Source organism: Spermophilus citellus (genome assembly GCF_964194105.1).
Source record: "Spermophilus citellus genome assembly, chromosome: 2".
Classification (NCBI taxonomy): domain Eukaryota; kingdom Metazoa; phylum Chordata; class Mammalia; order Rodentia; family Sciuridae; genus Spermophilus; species Spermophilus citellus.
The window spans coordinates 244,026,881-244,045,873 of NC_138183.1; positions in this window are offsets into that span (position 1 = coordinate 244,026,881).

Consider the following 18,993-nt stretch of genomic DNA (forward strand, 5'->3'; position numbering starts at 1 on the left):
AATAACTCTCATGTTCTTGGATAGGTAAAATTAATATTGTCAAAATGGTAACATTACCAAAATTGATGCACAGATTCTATGTGATCCCCATAAAAATACCAGTGACATTCTTTAAAGAACTAGAAATATAGTATTAAAATTTTTAGTGAAAATTATACTACAAAGCTATAGTAACAAAAGCAGCATGGTATTGGCATCAAAACAGACATGAAAACCCATGGAATAGAAGACATAGAGATAAATTCACATAAATATAGTTACCTGACTCTTGACAAAAGTACCAAAAACATACATTGGAGAAAATGTATGCCTTTTCAACAAATGGTGCAGGGAAAACTGGATATCCTTATATGGAAGAATGAAGCTAGATCCTCATCTCTTGCCCTGCACAAAAATCCATTCAGGGTGGACCAAGGACCTAGAAACTTTGCAACTCCTACAATATAAAAAAATCTCAACACTCCAACATATCGGTGCAGACACCAACTTCCTGAATAAGACTCCTAACACTCAAAAGATAAAATCAAGAATCAGTAAGTGGGGTGGCTCCAAATTAAAAACCTTCTCAGCAGCAAAGGAAACAAGGGCATGGAAAGAGAGCCCACAGGATAGGAAAATATCTTTGCCAGAAACTCCTCTGAAAGGGGGTTAATATCTAGAATATACAAAGAGCTCAAAGAACTTAACACTGAAAAGCAAATAATCCTATCAATAAATAGGTACAAGAATGGAACAGACATTTCCCAAAAGAAGAAAAACAAATGGCCAACAAATAAATTAAAAAGCATTAAACATCCTTGACAATCCAGGAAATGCAAATTAAAACTAGAATGATATTTCATCTCACTCCAGTTAAAATGGCAGTCATCAAGAATACAAATAATAATAAACACTAGTGAGGATGTGGGGAACAAGTATACTCATACATCGTTGGTGGGACTTCAGATTAGTATAACCACTCTGGAAATCACTATTTTATATATATATATATATATATATATATATATATATATATATATATATATATATAATATTCCTCAAAAAACTAAGAATAGAATAATCATTTGATCCAGCTATCCCACTTCTTGGTATTTATCCAAAAGAAGTAAAAATCAGCATACTATATAGTAATACAGAAACATCAATATTTATTGCAGCACAAAATTCACAGTAGCCAAGTTATGGAATCATACCAGGTACATTTCAGCAGATGAGTGGATAAAGAAACAAAGGAGTTTTACTCAGCCTTATAGAATGAAATTATAGTGCTGGTAAATGCATGGAAGTGGAGAACATCATGCCAACTGAAATAAGCCAGACTCAGAAAATCAAAGGTTGAAGGTTTTCCTCTTAGGCAGAAGCTACAGAAAAATAAACAGGAAAAACCAGGAGGAAATCACATGAAAATGGAAGGGGATTGAGGGGCAAAGAGGAGGGATAGGGAAAAGGGAGGAACCATCAAATGAAATTGACCAAAGTTCGCTGTGTATACATGTAAATATCCCACAGAGAATTTCACCTTTATGTACATCTATAAAATACAAATTTTCTTTAAAAGGCAATAAATAGAAGACCAGTAGAGGAAGGGGAAGAGGGGAGAAAGAAGGGGAGGGAAAGAGGAAATTCTAGGGACTTAAGTGGAGCAAATTATATTCTGTGCATGTAAGGAGTATGTGAAAATGAACCCCACTGTTACGTATAACTATAATGCACTAATTAAAACTTTTAAAAGGGGACTCTCATTGGGAAAAGGGGGAGAACAGTGGAATAGAGGAAAAGGATCAAGGGAGACAGAGGAGGGATGGGAAAGGGGAGGAACTGGTGAATGAAATGGGCCAAATTATGCTATGCACATGTATAGTAACTACATCACAATGAATTCTACCTTTATGTATAGTTATAACACACCAATTATAAAATAAACTAACAGAAGGGAGACCAATAGAGTCAAGGAAGGAGATCAGGGAAAGAAGGAGGGGAGTGGAGGGTGTTGGGGTTTGAGTGTGCAGAGTTTAGCTCCCTCAGGCCTGACACTTTGCAAGAGCTGTGGCTGTGATTTAGGTCAGCTGAGGCAAACCTCAGTTAGGAGGAGAAAAAGTTCTCTTCCCCTTAACGCAAGTCACAAGTTCTGCATGGTTTGGCTAGGAGGAAGAAGCTTCCTGCATACTTGTCCCGGGAACAGTACATTCTAAAGAAACAAATGCATCCTCAGAGGATTAGATAATGTCTACAAAGAACTTTGGGAGGGTACTTATCAAATGAATAGGAAGGTTCTGAATTTAGCTCTGTGTACCCGCTGAGGCATGACATTTGGGCAATGTGGGTAAAGTGTTAATTGCTTGCTTTGTTTGAAGAAGAATATAAAAGGAACTTGCAAATAAACCTCAGCATGCAGTCGCAACTGCTGCCTTTGCTCTGCATCCCCTGTGTCCCGGTTATTTCGTGACCCTTACCCAGGGACCCGAACACTCTAGATGTTCACAGAGGGGGTAGTACCAGTGATTAAAATGGAGAAAATTATGTTAAATACCTTTATGAATATGTCTAAATGAACCCCACATTTATATAAAACTAAAATACAGTAATAAAAACATAATTTTTTTTAAAAACACCTATGATAATAGTACCTCAAAAGTCTATTTAGAGAATGTGAAGAGTCAACATGTTTAAATCCCTTACAACACTAGTCACACAATAAGTTAGAGGTATTGTTATTGATAAATAAATGTTACTATTATCAGTGATATTAGCAAGACATCTAATCACTGAAGGGAAAAACAAATGACAATAACAAAAAAGAAACCCAACAGAATGATTGGAACCACATCTCTAAAGGGGCTTATCTGGATAGCTTCAGAAATTAATTTCAAATTTGTTTAAGCAAACATGCCACTTTTGCAAATAATAGCAACAGAAAATTTGGGAATGAGCTTCAGGAATAATAACAGCTACAAGTTTTGAGATGCCATCTTTGCATGGTTTCTGCAGGGGGATCTATTGGAGGTTGTGCTAATTATTTCATTCAATTATACAACCTCATTATGAAATCATGCCCTCAATTTTCAAAATCTATGTTAAATATTGGTCAAACTTAATAAAATCTTCAACAATCATTTGATAATTCTGATCTTTAACTCTCTTTCCCTCACACACCACATGTAATTCATGAGCACAGTCTTTTAAAAACTCACCTTCAATATATGCCCTAAATCCATTCACTGGTCACCACTTCCAGGGTAATCAGTCCAGGCCATACTGCCATTTAGGTCACACCTAGAGAGAGACCCAATTGAGTCACTAGGAAAGCTGAAAGTGAAACCTGAGTTGAGAAGCAGATATAGAAGCTGAGAGAAGGTAGAGGGGAAGGAGTCAATACTGAAGAATATTGAAGTGGTGTCCTTCCAAATAGGTAGTAAATACAGCAAGAGACCATGTCTTTTTCACTCTAACAATAATATCAACAACATGGCCCTGCCTGCCAGACACTGTCTTAAGTCATGTAGATTCAAATCCCTATCAATCTAGATTCAAGTCTTAATGCCTGAATTATTTATACTGTTTTAAATTTTATTTCTGCATGACCTAATGTTCCTTTTATACAGTTGAGCATATAATAGACAATAATTATGGAGACTGATGGCTAAATAATTCCATAACTGTAAGTCAATTTGAGGTAGCAAAAAAAAACTTGACAAAACCCAAGGGCTATACACTTAGGTTCAGAGTTTAGCCTTTTCACTTAATAATTAGAACATGAGTTCTCAATTCTCTGAAGATCATTTTCCTCCCTCTGCAAAATGAAGATGTAGATACTTTACCAGTTGGGGGAAAAAAAACTTGTTATATATTTGCATATATATTGCCTACCAAATTGAAACTTAGAAAAGCCTTAGCAGATTTACCTTTGTATACATTGCCTACCACAATGTACAGCACATATACAACTATCAGTAAACGGTTGTTGGATGAATGGACCAGAGAATAAATGGTTCTTATTGCTCTACAAAAGCAACTCTGTAAAAAACAATCCTCATTATGAAACTAGCACATTCAATGATAATTTCTCTAAGACTCTAGATGAAAAATACAAGGGGAACAGAATTAATATGCATTTCATTGATATTTTTATAAGAATATATTCTTCATTAACATAATTTTATTCAATATATTCCACATATGTTCAATAAATTAATGTCAATAGCTTTCTTAAAATTCTTCTGAGACTACAAGCAATGAAAATATTGAAACCAGAAGAGAAATATGTTTAAATTTATTGGAAAATAGCCACGAAGAATATTCCTCAAACACATTTTTATTACAAAGTAGATTATTAATATAAGTTGTTATATTTATCAAAATTATTGGTAAGTATACCTTACACTAACTTGTTTGGGGTAAGTTTTTGAGAATTAATTTACCACAGATTGTTCAAACACAGTGTTTCACAAACAGCAGGTCAGGATCCATCAGTGAATGGTGAAATCACACAGTGGAAAAAAACCATCATGTTTTTCAAAAAATAAAATTGAGTTACATACCACTGCTATGATTAGTAATAATTTCTGACATGTGTAGCAGATAGTATTCACAGTCTTTCTTCTGTTAGCTTGTGTTAACCAATTTAAGATAAAAAAGAAAACAGTAAAGATGAGTTTCAAGTCAAAGGGTAAGCTGGGCTCCACAAAAGTTTTGTTTTTGGTGTGTGTGTGTGTGTGTGTGTGTGTGTGTGTGTGTGTGTGTATACATGTGTATACATGTGAGTGGTGGGTTGCAATGTAAATCATATCTCTTTTTGTGAAAGCCTTAATCAAAAAAGTCTAAAACTTTTGATGAAGAGCCTATAAATATCCTGTACAAAGTTAAGCATGAGACTAGATTTAGTAGCACAGGGTTATATATTTCACAATATGCTCAATAAATAGGGCACTGTTCATTCATTGATTCTTTGCATTCATTCATTCATCCATTTGTTTATTCATTGTATCAATAAACATTTACTGAGTGCCCAACACTTGCTAAGTACTTCCCTATGTAAAAGAATTTTTAAATAATGAGAATAATATCATCTTCTACTGTTGGAATAAATCACCATTTTTTTACTGATGGAGATTGTTGTGATACACTCTAACTAAACAACATGAAAGTATGAAATATTAATACTTAGGATACTAAACTCTGAATATTCCATTGGAAAATGGCTGCTCTGTACCTTTACACAGCCCATTTTCTGTTACCATAATCTGAACAGATCACCACAAAAGACTGAGCTAGAAACTTACCTTTCTCTTCAAGGAAGACATCCCAACTTCACCTGGGGTCTTCAAATTGCAGGTACCACCAAAGAAACAAAGCTCCTGTTGATAAAGTTATTTATTAACATCTGGTTGCAAAGACTGGAGTGCTCTAGAGGCAGAGAGATATAAGAAGTAGGTGCAGATATAAAATATCCTTCAACTGGTCACACAGGACTGCTGTAAGGACAAATGGCAGTCTCCATATTCACTTTGTAAAGTGATGAGCAACTCTAAGAAGAGATTATCATGCTGAACACAAACATTTTTAACTGGGGATATTTTTTTTGAGCTGGACACTGTGCAGGCTCATAGGGATACATCTGTGTGAAGGAAAGTTACCTAGTGACTTTAATATTAAGACTTTTATATTAAGATCAATAAATGAACTCCAAAAGGCCTTTGGCACACGGACGGGTCCCTCTTCAATTATGTTAAATAGAGTCATGTTAGGATATTAGAGACCAACTCCTGGTATTCAGTGGGATTTATACATCTTAAAGTCAAATGGGGAGCAGGTTCCCCTGGGAGCGATCATTTTCCCACTCCAGTCACCAAGAGAAGCAGCAATTAAACTGTGTGAGTAATCATGGTTCCATGAGTTGACATAGCTCCTAGTACATTTATATTACTTGGAGTTATGTGTTCTTTTTTAAGTATTTTTTAGTTGTAGGTGGACACAATATCTTTATTTATTATTTATTCTTTATGTGGTGCTAAGGATTGAACCCAGGGCCCCACACATGCTAGGCAAGTGCTCTACCACTGAGCCACAACCCCAGTCCCAAGTTACGTGCTCTTGATAAAGTTATATAGATAGTGTTGTCCCTCAGCAGCATGACTCCCTGAATCTGTATCTAGAAGACAGTTCCTTTGTTTATAAACGGACCCATCAGAGAACTAAGATTACATCCCAAAATCCAAAAAGAGGAAAGTGAATGTGGAATAACAGAACCCAACCATTACCTTAACTGGAACAGAACACATGGGATGCCACATAACTGCTAGGAAGATGAATCATAAATGTGTTGAATTATAGCCCAGTATGAGCTATTTCTTTCTAACAGTTACAAGTCCCAATAGTGTTCTTGCTACTTATCAACAGCTAAGATGACTGCTCCAGACTATCCCTACCTTCTTTTTATTCAGCAGATATAAATGTTCTAAGGTAAACCCAAATAATTGTCTCATAATGCTAGTATACAAATATATATGTATATACATATATAAAGTCTCATTTAATCTAATCTTCCCAACTATACCATATTATATTATTACAGTATGATGTAGACAATACTATTATGCCAGCTGTATCACAAATGTTTTCCAAAGGTTTCACAGGTAGACTTGAGAAAATTAGCACTTGAACTCAGATGTACCTCTCTGCACTATCCACCACACAATCACCACATTCTAGATTCTGGACTCTGCACTATCTACCACACCATGACCTAGAGAAAAGTTTCAAGCCACGAGCAGTAATAAGAACGGGAGGTATTCCTACTAAGACAAGAGACCCCATATTCATCACGTGGGATAAGGAATGAGAATTAAATAGATCGAATACGCTGGTGTAGGTGAATGTCACTCAATTACACCCCAACAGAGTAGAAGTCAATTTTTCTAGAGCACTGGTTAATTGTAAGAAATACTCATACCATTATAGCCTTTTAAACTCATAAACTGTAAGAAATTTATTTTGGATTTGATGCATACACAGGTTCCCATATTAGTAGGAACAAATGGTCTTTAAATGAAGTCAAGAGTGAATCCCAGGATCCACTGATGAAGCTTTGGTATTGGTGATGATTGGTCTGATTTTCTTTGCCTACAGGTTTTGCTCTAGGGTGATACTGAAATAAAAACTGCAAAATAAGATCTTATTACCTATGCTGCATGACTTATTTTAGATTCTGCCATGCCACAGTCCGGCTGGGCAAAATAGTGCGGTGACAAGCAACTTGAAGGTTGAAGCGGGAACTACTTTATTGCGAGTGAAGTTCCATTGTGATATATTTAACAACCCCTCTTTAATGAACCATGGGCTACATTTTTGTATCATCTTAACGTATGCCCTAACTGTTCTTGATTTTACTGAGATGCCTCCTTCCTTTAGCAATTTACTTAATGCCCTTTCGGTTTGGTTCTTACTAAATTTTTTTTTAGTTTATTTTTTTTATTTATTATTATTTTTTTATTGTTGGTTGTTCAAAACATTAAATAGTTCTTGATATATCATATTTCACACTTTGATTCAAGTGGGTTATGAACTCCCATTTTTACCCCATACAGATTGCAGAATCACATCAGTTACACTTCCATTGATTTACATATTGCCATACTAGTATCTGTTGTATTCTGCTGCCTTTCCTATCCTCTACTATCCCCCCTCCCCTCTCCTACCCTCCCCTCTCCTCTCTCTACCCCCTCTACTGTAATTCATTTCTCCCCCTTGTATTATTTTCCCTTTCCCCTCACTTCCTCTTGTATGTAATTTTCTATAACCATGAGGGTCTCCTTCCATTTCCATGCAATTTCCCTTCTCTCTCCCTTTCCCTCCCACCTCTCATCCCTGTTTAATGTTAATCTTCTTCTCATGCTCTTCGTCCATACTCTGTTCTTAGTTACTCTCCTTATATTAAAGAAGACATTTGGCATTTGTTTTTTAGGGATTGGCTAGCTTCACTTAGCATAATCTGCTCTAATGCCATCCATTTCCCTCCAAATTCTATGATTTTGTCATTTTTTAATGCAGAGTATTACTCCATTGTGTATAAATGCCACATTTTTTTTTATCCATTCGTCTATTGAAGGGCATCTAGGTTGCTTCCACAGTCTTGCTATTGTGAATTGTGCTGCTATGAACATCCATGTAGCAGTGTCCCTGTAGCATGCTCTTGTTAGGTCTTTAGGGAATAGACCCAGAAGGGGAATAGCTGGGTCAAATGGTGGTTCCATTCCCAGCTTTCCAAGAAATCTCCATACTGCTTTCCAAATTGGCTGCACCAATTTGCAGTCCCACCAACAATATACAAGTGTACCCTTTTCCCCACATCCTCTCCAGCACTTGTTGTTGTTTGACTTCATAATGGCTGCCAATCTTACTGGAGTGAGATGGTATCTTAGGGTGGTTTTGATTTGCATTTCTCTGACTGCTAGCGATGGTGAGCATTTTTTCATGTACTTGTTGATTGATTGTATGTCCTCCTCTGAGAAGTGTCTGTTCAGGTCCTTGGCCCATTTGTTGATTGGGTTATTTGTTATCTTATTGTCTAATTTTTTGAGTTCTTTGTATACTCTGGATATTAGGGCTCTATCTGAAGTGTGAGGAGTAAATTTTGTTCCCAGGATGTAGGCTCCCTATTTACCTCTCTTATTGTTTCTTTTGCTGAGAAAAAACTTTTTAGTTTGAGTAAGTCCCATTTGTTGATTCTTGTTATTAACTCTTGTGCTATGGGTGTCCTATTGAGGAATTTGGAGCCTGACCCCACAGTATGTAGATCGTAGCCAACTTTTTCTTCTATCAGATGCCATGTCTCTGATTTGATATCAAGCTCCTTGATCCATTTTGAGTTAACTTTTGTGCATGGCGAGAGAAGGGGATTCAGTTTCATTTTGTTGCATATGGATTTCCAGTTTTCCCAGCACTATTTGTTGAAGATGCTATCCTTCCTCCATTGCATGCTTTTAGCCCCTTTATCAAATATAAGATAGTTGTAGTTTTGTGGATTGGTTTCTGTGTCCTCTATTTTGTACCATTGGTCCACCCGCCTGTTTTGGTACCAGTGCCATGCTGTTTTTGTTACTATTGATCTGTAGTATAGTTTGAAGTCTGGTATCGCTATACCACCTGATTCACACTTCCTGCTTAGCATTGTTTTTGCTATTCTGGGTCTTTTATTTTTCCATATGAATTTCATGATTGCTTTCTCTATTTCTACAAGAAATGCCGTTGGGATTTTGATTGGCATTGCATTAAACCTATAGAGAACTTTTGGTAATATCGCCATTTTGATGATGTTAGTTCTGCTTATCCATGAACAGGGTATATTTTTCCATCTTCTAAGATCTTCTTCTATTTCTCTCTTTAGGGTTCTGTAGTTTTCATTGTATAAGTCTTTCACTTATTTGTTAGGTTGATTCCCAAGTTTTTTTTTTTTTTTTGAGGATATTGTGAATGGAGTGGTTGTCCTCATTTCCATTTCAGAGGATTTGTCGCTGATATGCAGGAATGCCTTTGATTTATGTGTGTTGATTTTATATCCTGCCACTAATTCATTTATTAGCTCTAATAGTTTCTTTGTAGACCCTTTTGGGTCTCCTAGGTAAAGAATCATGTCATCTGCAAATAGTGATAATTTAAGTTCTTCTTTTCCTATTTATATGCCTTTAATTTCTTTCGTCTATCTAATTGCTCTGGCCAGTGTTTCGAGAACTATGTTGAATAGAAGTGGTGAGAGAGGGCATCCCTGTCTTGTTCCAGATTTTAGAGGGAATGCCTTCAATATTTCTCCATTCAGAATGATGCTAGCTTGAGGCTTAGCATAGATTGCTTTTACAATGTTGAGGTATGTTCCTGTTATCCCTAGTTTTTCTAGAGTTTTGAACAAAACGGGATGCTGTACTTTGTCGAATGCTTTTTCCGCATCTATCTAGATGATCATATGGTTCTTATTTTTAAGTCTATTGATGTGGTGAATACCATTTATTGATTTCCATATATTGAACCAGCCTTGCATCCCAGGGATGAATCCTACTTGATCATGGTGCACAATTTTTTTGATATGTTTTTGAATCCGATTCACCAGAATTTTATTGAGGATTTTTACATATAGGTTCATTAGAGATATTGGTCTGTAGTTTTCTTTCTTTGAAGTGTCTTTGTCTGGTTTAGGAATCAGGGTGATGTTGGCCTCGTAGAATGAATTTGGAAGTTCTCCCTCTTTTTCTATTTCCTGAAATAGCTTGAAAAGTATTGGTATTAGTTCCTCTTTAAAGGTTTTGTAAAACACTGCTGTATACCCATCCGGTCCTGGGCTTCTCTTAGTTGGTAGTCTTTTGATGGTTTCTTCTATTTCCTCAATTGATACTGGTCTGTTTAGGTTGTCTATATCCTCCTGACTCAATCTGGGCAGATTATATGACTTAAGAAATTTATCGATGCCTTCACTATCTTCTATTTTATTGGAGTATAAGGATTCCAAATAATTTCTGATTATGTTCTGTATTTCTGAAGTGTCTGTTGTGATATTGCCTTTTTCATCCCATATGCTAGTAATTTGAGTTCTCTCTCTTCTTCTCTTCGTTAGCATGGCTAAGGGTCTGTCGATTTTATTTGTTTTTTCAAAGAACCAACTTTTAGATTTGTTAATTTTTTCAATAGTTTCTTTTGTTTCAATTTCGTTGATTTCTGCTCTGATTTTAATTATTTCTTGCCTTCTGCTACATTTGCTGTTGTTTTGCTCTTCTTTTTCTAGGATTTTGAGATGAAGTATGAGATCATTTATTTGTTGGTTTTTTTCTTTTTTTAAGGAATGAACTCCAAGCAATGAATTTTCCTCTTAGAACTGCTTTCAATGTGTCCCATAGATTCCGATATGTTGTGTCTGTGTTTTCATTTATCTCTAAGAATTTTTTAATTTCCTCCTTGATGTCTTCTATAACCCATTGATCATTCAGTAACCTATTGTTCATTCTCCAAGTGATGCATGATTTTTCCTTCCTTCTTTTATCGTTGATTTTCAGTTTCATTCCATTATGATCAGATAAGATGCATGGTATTATCTCTACTCCTTTATATTGTCTTAGAGTTGCCCTGTGACATAATATATGATCTATTTTTGAGAAGGATCCATGTGCTGCTGAGAAAAAAGTGTAACTGCTTGATGTTGGGTGGTATTATACATGTCAATTAAGTCTAGGTTATTAATTGCATTATTGAGTTCTATAGTTTCCTTATTCAACTTTTGTTTGGAAGATCTGTCCAGTGGTGAGAGAGGTGTGTTGAAGTCTCCCATGATTATTGTATGGTGGTCTATTAGACTCTTGAACTTGAGAAGAGTTTTCTTGATGAACATAGCTGCACCATTGTTTGGGGCATATATATTTATGATTGTTATGTCTTGTTGGTGTATGGTTCCCTTGAGTAGTATGTAGTGTCCCTCTTTATCCCTTTTGATTAACTTTGGCTTGAAATCTATTTTATTTGATATGAGTATGGACACTCCTGCTTGTTTCCGAAGTCTATATGAGTGATATGATTTTTCCCAACCTTTCACCTTCAGTCTATGTATGTCTTTTCCTATCATATGCGTCTCCTGTAGGCAGCATATTGTTGGGTCTTGTTTTGTGATCCATTCTACTAGCCTGTGTCTCTTAATTGGTGTGTTTAAGCCATTAACATTTAGGGTTATTATTGAGATATGGTTTGTTCTTCCAGCCATATTTGTTTATTTATGTTACTAAACATGGTTTGTTTTCCTCTTTGATTATTTTCCCCCCTTTACTGTCCTACCTCCCACTGTTGGTTTTCATTGTTATTTTCCATTTCCTCTTCCTGTAATGTTTTGCTGAGGATTTTTTGGAGAGATGGTTTTCTAGCTGCAAATTCTTTTAACTTTTGTTTATCATGGAAGGTTTTAATTTCATCTTCCATCCTGAAGCTTAATTTCGCTGGATACACGATTCTTGGTTGGAACCCATTTTCTTTCAGTGTTTGAAATATGTTATTCCAGGATCTTCTAGTTTTCAGAGTCTGTGTTGAAAGATCAGCTGTTATCCTGATTGGTTTACCCCTAAATGTAATCTGCTTCCTTTCTCTTGTACCTTTTAAAATTCTCTCCTTTTTCTGTATGTTGGGCATCTTCATTATAATGTGTCTAGGTGTGGATCTCTTATGATTATGCACATTCAGCATCCTGTAGGCTTCTAGGATTTGGGATTCTGTCTCATTCTTCAAGTCTGGGAAGTTTTCTCGTATTATTTCACTGAATAGATTGCTCATTCCTTTGGTTTGGACCTCTATACCTTCCTGTATCCCAATGACTCTTAAGTTTGGTCTCTTTATGTTATCCCATATTTCTTGGATGTTCTGCTCGTGGTTTCTTAACAGTCTTGCTGAGCTGTCTATGTTCTTTTCAAGTTGAAATACTTTGTCTTCATTGTCTGATATTCTATCTTCTAAGTATTCTACTCTGCTGGTAGTATTCTCAATTGAGTTTTTAAGTTGGTTTATTGCTTCCTGCATTTCTAGGATTTCTGTTTGTTTGTTTTTTATAACCTCTATCTCCCTGTATAGTTGATCTTTTGCTTCTTGGATTTGTTTATGTAATTCATTGTCAAAGTGATCTTTCATTGTCTGATTTTGCTGTCTAATGTCTTCCTTGAGACTCCAGATCATCTGAAGTATGTATATCCTGAATTCCTTATCTGACATTCCATCTGCTGCAGCTATTACCTCTTCTAGAGTTGAGTTGACCTGCATTGCTTGTGGTCCTTTCTTTCCTTGTCTTTTCATACTGCTCGTGTTTCTTTCTGCTTGGTGAAACTGTTGTGTTTTTGAAATTTTCCCCCTATATATTTATATTGCTCTTGTATGAAAAGTCTCCCTTGCAGGGCAGGCAGCGGCTGTGCTCCTCCTCCAATTGGGGTGATCTGTCTACCACGCTGACAGGCCACTGGGTCTGTTCTGCCGGTCAGTTGCAGGTATGCCTACCTTGCAGGCATGTGCGGAGTCTCTGCTCTGCCATTACTCCAATTGGGGTGATGTGCCTACCACGTCGGCGAGTCGCTGGGCCTGTTCCGGCACGGGAGGCGGCTCCGCTCTACCCCTACTCCAATTGGGGTGATGTGACTACCATGCTGGCGGGCCGCTGGGCCTGTTCAGGGTGCAGGCAGCGGCTCTGTTCTGCCCCTACTCCAATTGGGGTGACGTGTCTACCATGCCGGAAGGCCGCTGGGCCTGTTATTCCGGTCGGTCGCAGGTCTGCCTACCTTGCGGACACGGGCGGCGGCTCTGCTCTGCCCCTACTCCAAATGGGGTGATGTGTATGCCGCGCCGGCAGGCCGCTAGGCCTGTTCCGCCGGTCGGTCACAGGCCTGCCTACCTTGCAGGCGCTGGTGGCGGCTCTGCTCTGCCCCTACTCCAATTGGGGTGACGTGACTACCACGCCGTCGGGCCGCTGGGCCTGTTCCGGGTGCAGGTGAAGGCTCTGCTCTGCTCCTACTCCAATTGGGGTGACCTGTCTACCACGCCGGCAGGCTGCTGGGCCTGATCCACCGGTCGGTCGCAGGTCTGCCTACGTTGTGGGCTTGGGCGGCAGCTCTGCTCTGCCCCTACTCCAAATGGGGTGAGGTGACTGCCACGCCGGCGGGTCACTGGGCCTGTTCTGGGCGTGGGTGGCAGCTCTGCTCTGCCCCTACTCCAGTTGGCGTGACGTGACTACCACGCCAGCGGGTCACTGGGCCTGTTCCAGGCGCAGGCGGCGGCTCTGCTCTGCCCCTCTGGCTTGATGACAAAGTGAGAGAGACTCGGGTGTATGTGACTCACTTTCTTTACCAGGAGACCAACTGTTTCTGTCGCTGCTGGTATCGATGAAGTTATCTCCTCCGCCGCTTTCTGATGACATCAGATCTCTGCCATGTCGGTATCCCATGCAAATGGCAGCATTTCGTTCCCTTTGCCGGGTGACCAAAGCAACAGGTGAGTCCTGACCAGCCCTCACAAGCCCCATCTCAATCCTGTTGCCAGGTGTGGAGAACCGAATTGGACCGCTTCCTTCCCCCGTCTCAAACCCAGAATTCAGCACTGAGTACAGTGATTGCACAGCTGGCAGGAGCCCACAGAATCCACAGCGCTGTATCTTTGTGTTGCTATCTTGTCGTTTCCCAGCGCGCGCCACAGACTCTAGCCGCGAGGCAATTTGCTGAATAAGCAGCATGACCCTCCATGCGGACAAATCGCTCGCGTTTGAGCCCCCGTAGCTGATCCTGGTGTGATGAAAATCCTTCCTCTAGGTTTTGGAGCACCCCAATTTTGCTGGAAATTCCTAACAAGATAGCTTTTAGCCGTTCTAACTCGTCATTCCCCCGCACAGTGACACGGTACACTGGGGTGATGCATTCCCTTCGCCGCCATCTTCAACAGCCCTGGTTCTTACTAATTTTTAATCCCATATTTCTGTGACAAAGATACAGCTCACTAAGATAATGCAAAACAAAACAGAGACAAAATGAAAAAAAAAATGGAACAAAAATTCATTATATCACTGCCACTTCCTTGAAACTCAGGACCTTTATTATATACTTTTCATTTTCCTTGAAACAAGCATTCCCAGGCTGGTTCTTCATCACAATGTTTTCCTGAGAAAGCATTCTAGTTAACTACTATAAATTGACATTCCTTTCTCTCTCATTTTTCCATATATAATTATTTGCTTATTTTTTATATAATGCCTATATTTTTCTCTCCCTGTAATTATGTGCTTCTCAGCATGCTTTCTTGTTTAGTGTCTATTTTCTTTAAGCAACAGGAGTACAAGAACAATGCTTATTTTTTTTTTTTTTGATGTAAGGAAGTATTTTTACTCAGTGATGAAAGTATAAATATGTAACATCTTCCCAGTATTATTTTTTTCTGATCTCTTTGCAGAAATCCTTGTTTTGAGAAAATTTATGGCTGCCCTCTGCTCATTTGTACAGTCTTTGAATCCTATACCTTTTAAGTTTATATCTTCCTCAACTTCAGAACAAAAAGAAATGGGTCATTATGTAAAATTGTGGATGTGTAACCGACGTGATTCTGCAATCTGCATTTGGGGTAAAATTGAGGGTTCATAACCCACTTCAATCTAATGTATGAAATATGATATGTCAAGAGCTTTGTAATGTTGTGAACAACCAATAAAATATATATATATATATATATATATATATATATATATATATATATATATATATATATATTTTTTTTTTTTTTTAAAGAAATGGGTCAGTAGAGTTTGAATTTAAAAAAAAAATCTGGCAATGACCCTGCCCATTGACTGCAGATTCTGCAACATATAGGGCAGTGTAGTTACCTTTACATTGATATTTTGTGTGGGTTTATATTCCCAAGGCTCAGCACTTTAGGTGAAACCCATTTGAGCTCAATAAACAGTTGAATGAATTGATATTTTTTCTGAACAGTTCAAGGAGTTGTACTTTTCTTTGTCACTTGATAACATATATTCCAACAGGATCTCGATAGTGTTTGGCCACCCAACCTCTGATTGTATGATATGGAATATAAGAAATATTCAAAGCATTCCAATCTAAACTATGAATAAGCCCAGGGAGAAACGGTTGTGAATTAAGAGAAGCACCAATTTATGGGACACGCCTGTGTTTCTATCTTCCAATGTTTAAATCCAATTATAATCTTAGAGATAATGCCTTAGATTGATTTGTAAATCATCAAAAATAATTACTTAGGAAAAATAATCCCAGGATCTCCCTCAACAAGCAAAGTTGAGTCCCATAAAGCCCTTAATTGCCTATCCCCTGGTCCTGTGAGATGAGAGGTTGTTTTGGTCCTTGTGGGGTGTTTGTCCCAGGAGAGCGCCATGACTGGTTAACTCCCTCCTGGCTACCACTTTTTAACATTTCAAACCCCACATGCCTCATTTGGGAGGGAGTTATCCAAGAACAAGAACCTCCTCGACCATTCATTATTCACATAGTTGTTAGTCGTTGTCTAGAACCAACAATGACCACCACCCACCCCCAAACAACTTATTACTCAGAGCCTTTAGCAGTGTCCAGGGGAGGAAGGGTAGTGTTAACTGTGATCATGGTAATCACCCCTCACCATGTAGGAGACATTGCAGAGACTCTTTCCTCAGCACTGCAGCAGCCCTTCAGGGGACATGTGGTCGGGGCGAGCTCCTTTCCATGACTTCTTTTTTATAGATGAAGCTATTGAGATACAAAGGGACTAGGTGACTTATCTAAGAAGAGAGAGCAGCTGATCCAGAACTAGAACTTATACTAGCTAATTCCAAGCCAACCACCTTGTTTTTCCTTTCATTTCTCCCACCCCTGGAGAATGTTAAACCTTTCTGCTAAACACTGAAGAAGAATCTTCCTCCAGATGGGGTGTTTTCCTTCTTTGAAGCACTGAATTTGTGACGAGAGACCTGACCTGAATAGGAGTGCCGGATTTAAAGGTTGTGTTGCTCAGGGAAGGAAGGTAAGCTTCAAGGTCAGATCTGCTGTCTGCACAGAGCTGCAGGGGCAGAAGTAACCAGGCAAGGGTAGGAAGGCACCCGTTTCTCCCTGGGCTTATTCAGAGTTTAGGTTGGAATGCTTCAAATAGTTCTTACATTCCATATCATACAATCAGAGGTTGGGTGGCCAAACACTGTCGAGATCCTGTTGGAAAATATGTATCAAGTGACAAAGAAAAGTACAAGAGGGCCTTGAATTCCTGCTTTGAGTGTATGAACTTGTACAATTTTAAACCAGTTATTTAAACTGTTTCAAACCCAGTTTTCTTTTTCAGGGAATGTGATAATACTAGTTATCTTAATATTCCAGGCTTGCTGAGAGAATCAAATGGGGTATCAATGTAAAATGCTATTGTAATCTGGAAGATCATACTAATATTTTTTAAGAGAAGGAATGGATATTAATAAATGAGGAAATAAATCAAGTTTGGGCACCAGTTACAAAATGGAAATGAAATAGAGAGCTATAAAATTACACAAGACTTGCTAATTATGATACAATCTAAACACATATTTTAGTTCCACCACTAAAGACCTATCTGATGGTGGAAGTTTATCTGATGCTGATTAATTATCACATGATGTGCTACCGAGTAAATAGATCAACCCTCACCACAGAGTTGTGTGCAAATGAGAAACAGTGTTCTTTTCTCAGGATGGAGAATGAGAGCAACACGTGATATTGACTCTGCACATGCTGCAGTCTGTGAAGCACTTCGAGGTCAGGAAAAGCATCATGTGCATCACCTGAGACCCAGAAAAAAGCAAAACATCTAGTTCACCATGGAGACTCAGTGAGAGTAAAGAGAGTGAAGGACGGATTGCAGCCAGCACTTGATGCTGCTTATTGGCTGCTTCTAAAAAAAGCCATGTCATCCTTTAACTATTCAAAGATTTGGGGAGCTATGGAGGGTGGACTATAAGCATTTGTAGATATAGTTGTTGGCATTCAACTGAGATCCTGAAAGATAAGTTCTTTAAACAAAATCACCCAAACTGGTGAATGTATTTTATATCACTAAGTTCATCTTTTCATCTATTCCCATTAACATCCATGATAGATTTAATCACTTAATCAGTTAATCAATCATCTGAAAAAGATATATCTTATGCCAAATTCATATTAAAAGTAAAAAAAAAGTAAGAATATTCCTTCATTATAAAGAGCTAAGGATTTAGATCAGAGTAACTTGGCTTCAAATCTCACCTCCAATATTTCCCTCAGCTCTTAGCATGTAACTAAATGTCAGTCAATTTCAGTTTCAGCATCAATGGAATGGAAATAATATTGCACATGATGTGTGAAGCTTATCTGAGGAATAGTGTTACAGCCTCTATTTGGTGATAAGAACATAGCAAATGCTCAGTATGTCTTATCTACAAGCGCTTAATTCACAGTTAATCCCAACTTCTATGTTCCGGATCTGGAGCTATGTGTAAGGCTCAAGATCAAGAATATCTGCATGAGAATGTTAAAAACTGCTTAAAGGGACAAAGTTAATAACTCTTTATTTTATAAATGTCATTATTCCTGGACATAAATTACATATCCTATGTCCCATACTATACCATGAGATTATTCTAGGTGAAGGATGTTCACTTAACTATCTTTCAGGCTCATAAAATGCTCTACTGAAAAAAAAAAGTAAGTCAGAGTGAAATCACATTAATTTTATAAAGTGCCAAAGTACTATTACTAAATGCCAAAATTCATATGTTGAACAGCTAACCCCCAAGCTAATGATATCTCCATGTGGGATCCTTAGATTAAGTACTGAGAGAAGAACTCTTGTGATTGGATTGGAGCGCTTTTGTGATTGAGATTGGAGATCCCTCATTAAGAGACCTCAGAGAGCTAGCTATCCTCCTCCTCCACATGAGGAAGAAGAGAAAAGTCACCATAGTGGTGGAGAATTTGCCTAGCATGTACTAGTCCCTGGTGTGATGTCCAGAACCACAAACAAAGAAAAACAAAATAAAGAAGCAGGAAAACAAATAGAAGCTCTGTACTTTGTGGTAATTTGTTAAATCAACCTGAATAGACTGAGAAAATAGTTATTATACTTTAGTGAAACAAATAATTTGTATTTATTTTGGAAAGTTTGCGTAAAGAGTTTGACCATTTCCAGTAATCTGATGATCTTAGAAAAGTCTTTTCTTGCTGGTACCTTACTTAGTGCAGTCATCCATGAAGCTAAGAAACGGCAATATATCATCCGCAAAATCCTTTCATGAAGGACACTGTGTGATCAGCTGTTAATGGACAGCTGCCTTCTGTTGTCAGGGCATGCTTCAGACCAGGACTCCTGGGAACCAGTTATTGAAATTCTGAAATCAGGCACAGAGGGGACCTGCTGAGGGAGCTCAGCACAGTCCTGCTTTCCTTTGTCATTCTGACTCTCCTTTCTCACTGCTACAGGGCAGCCTCATGAGGCCCA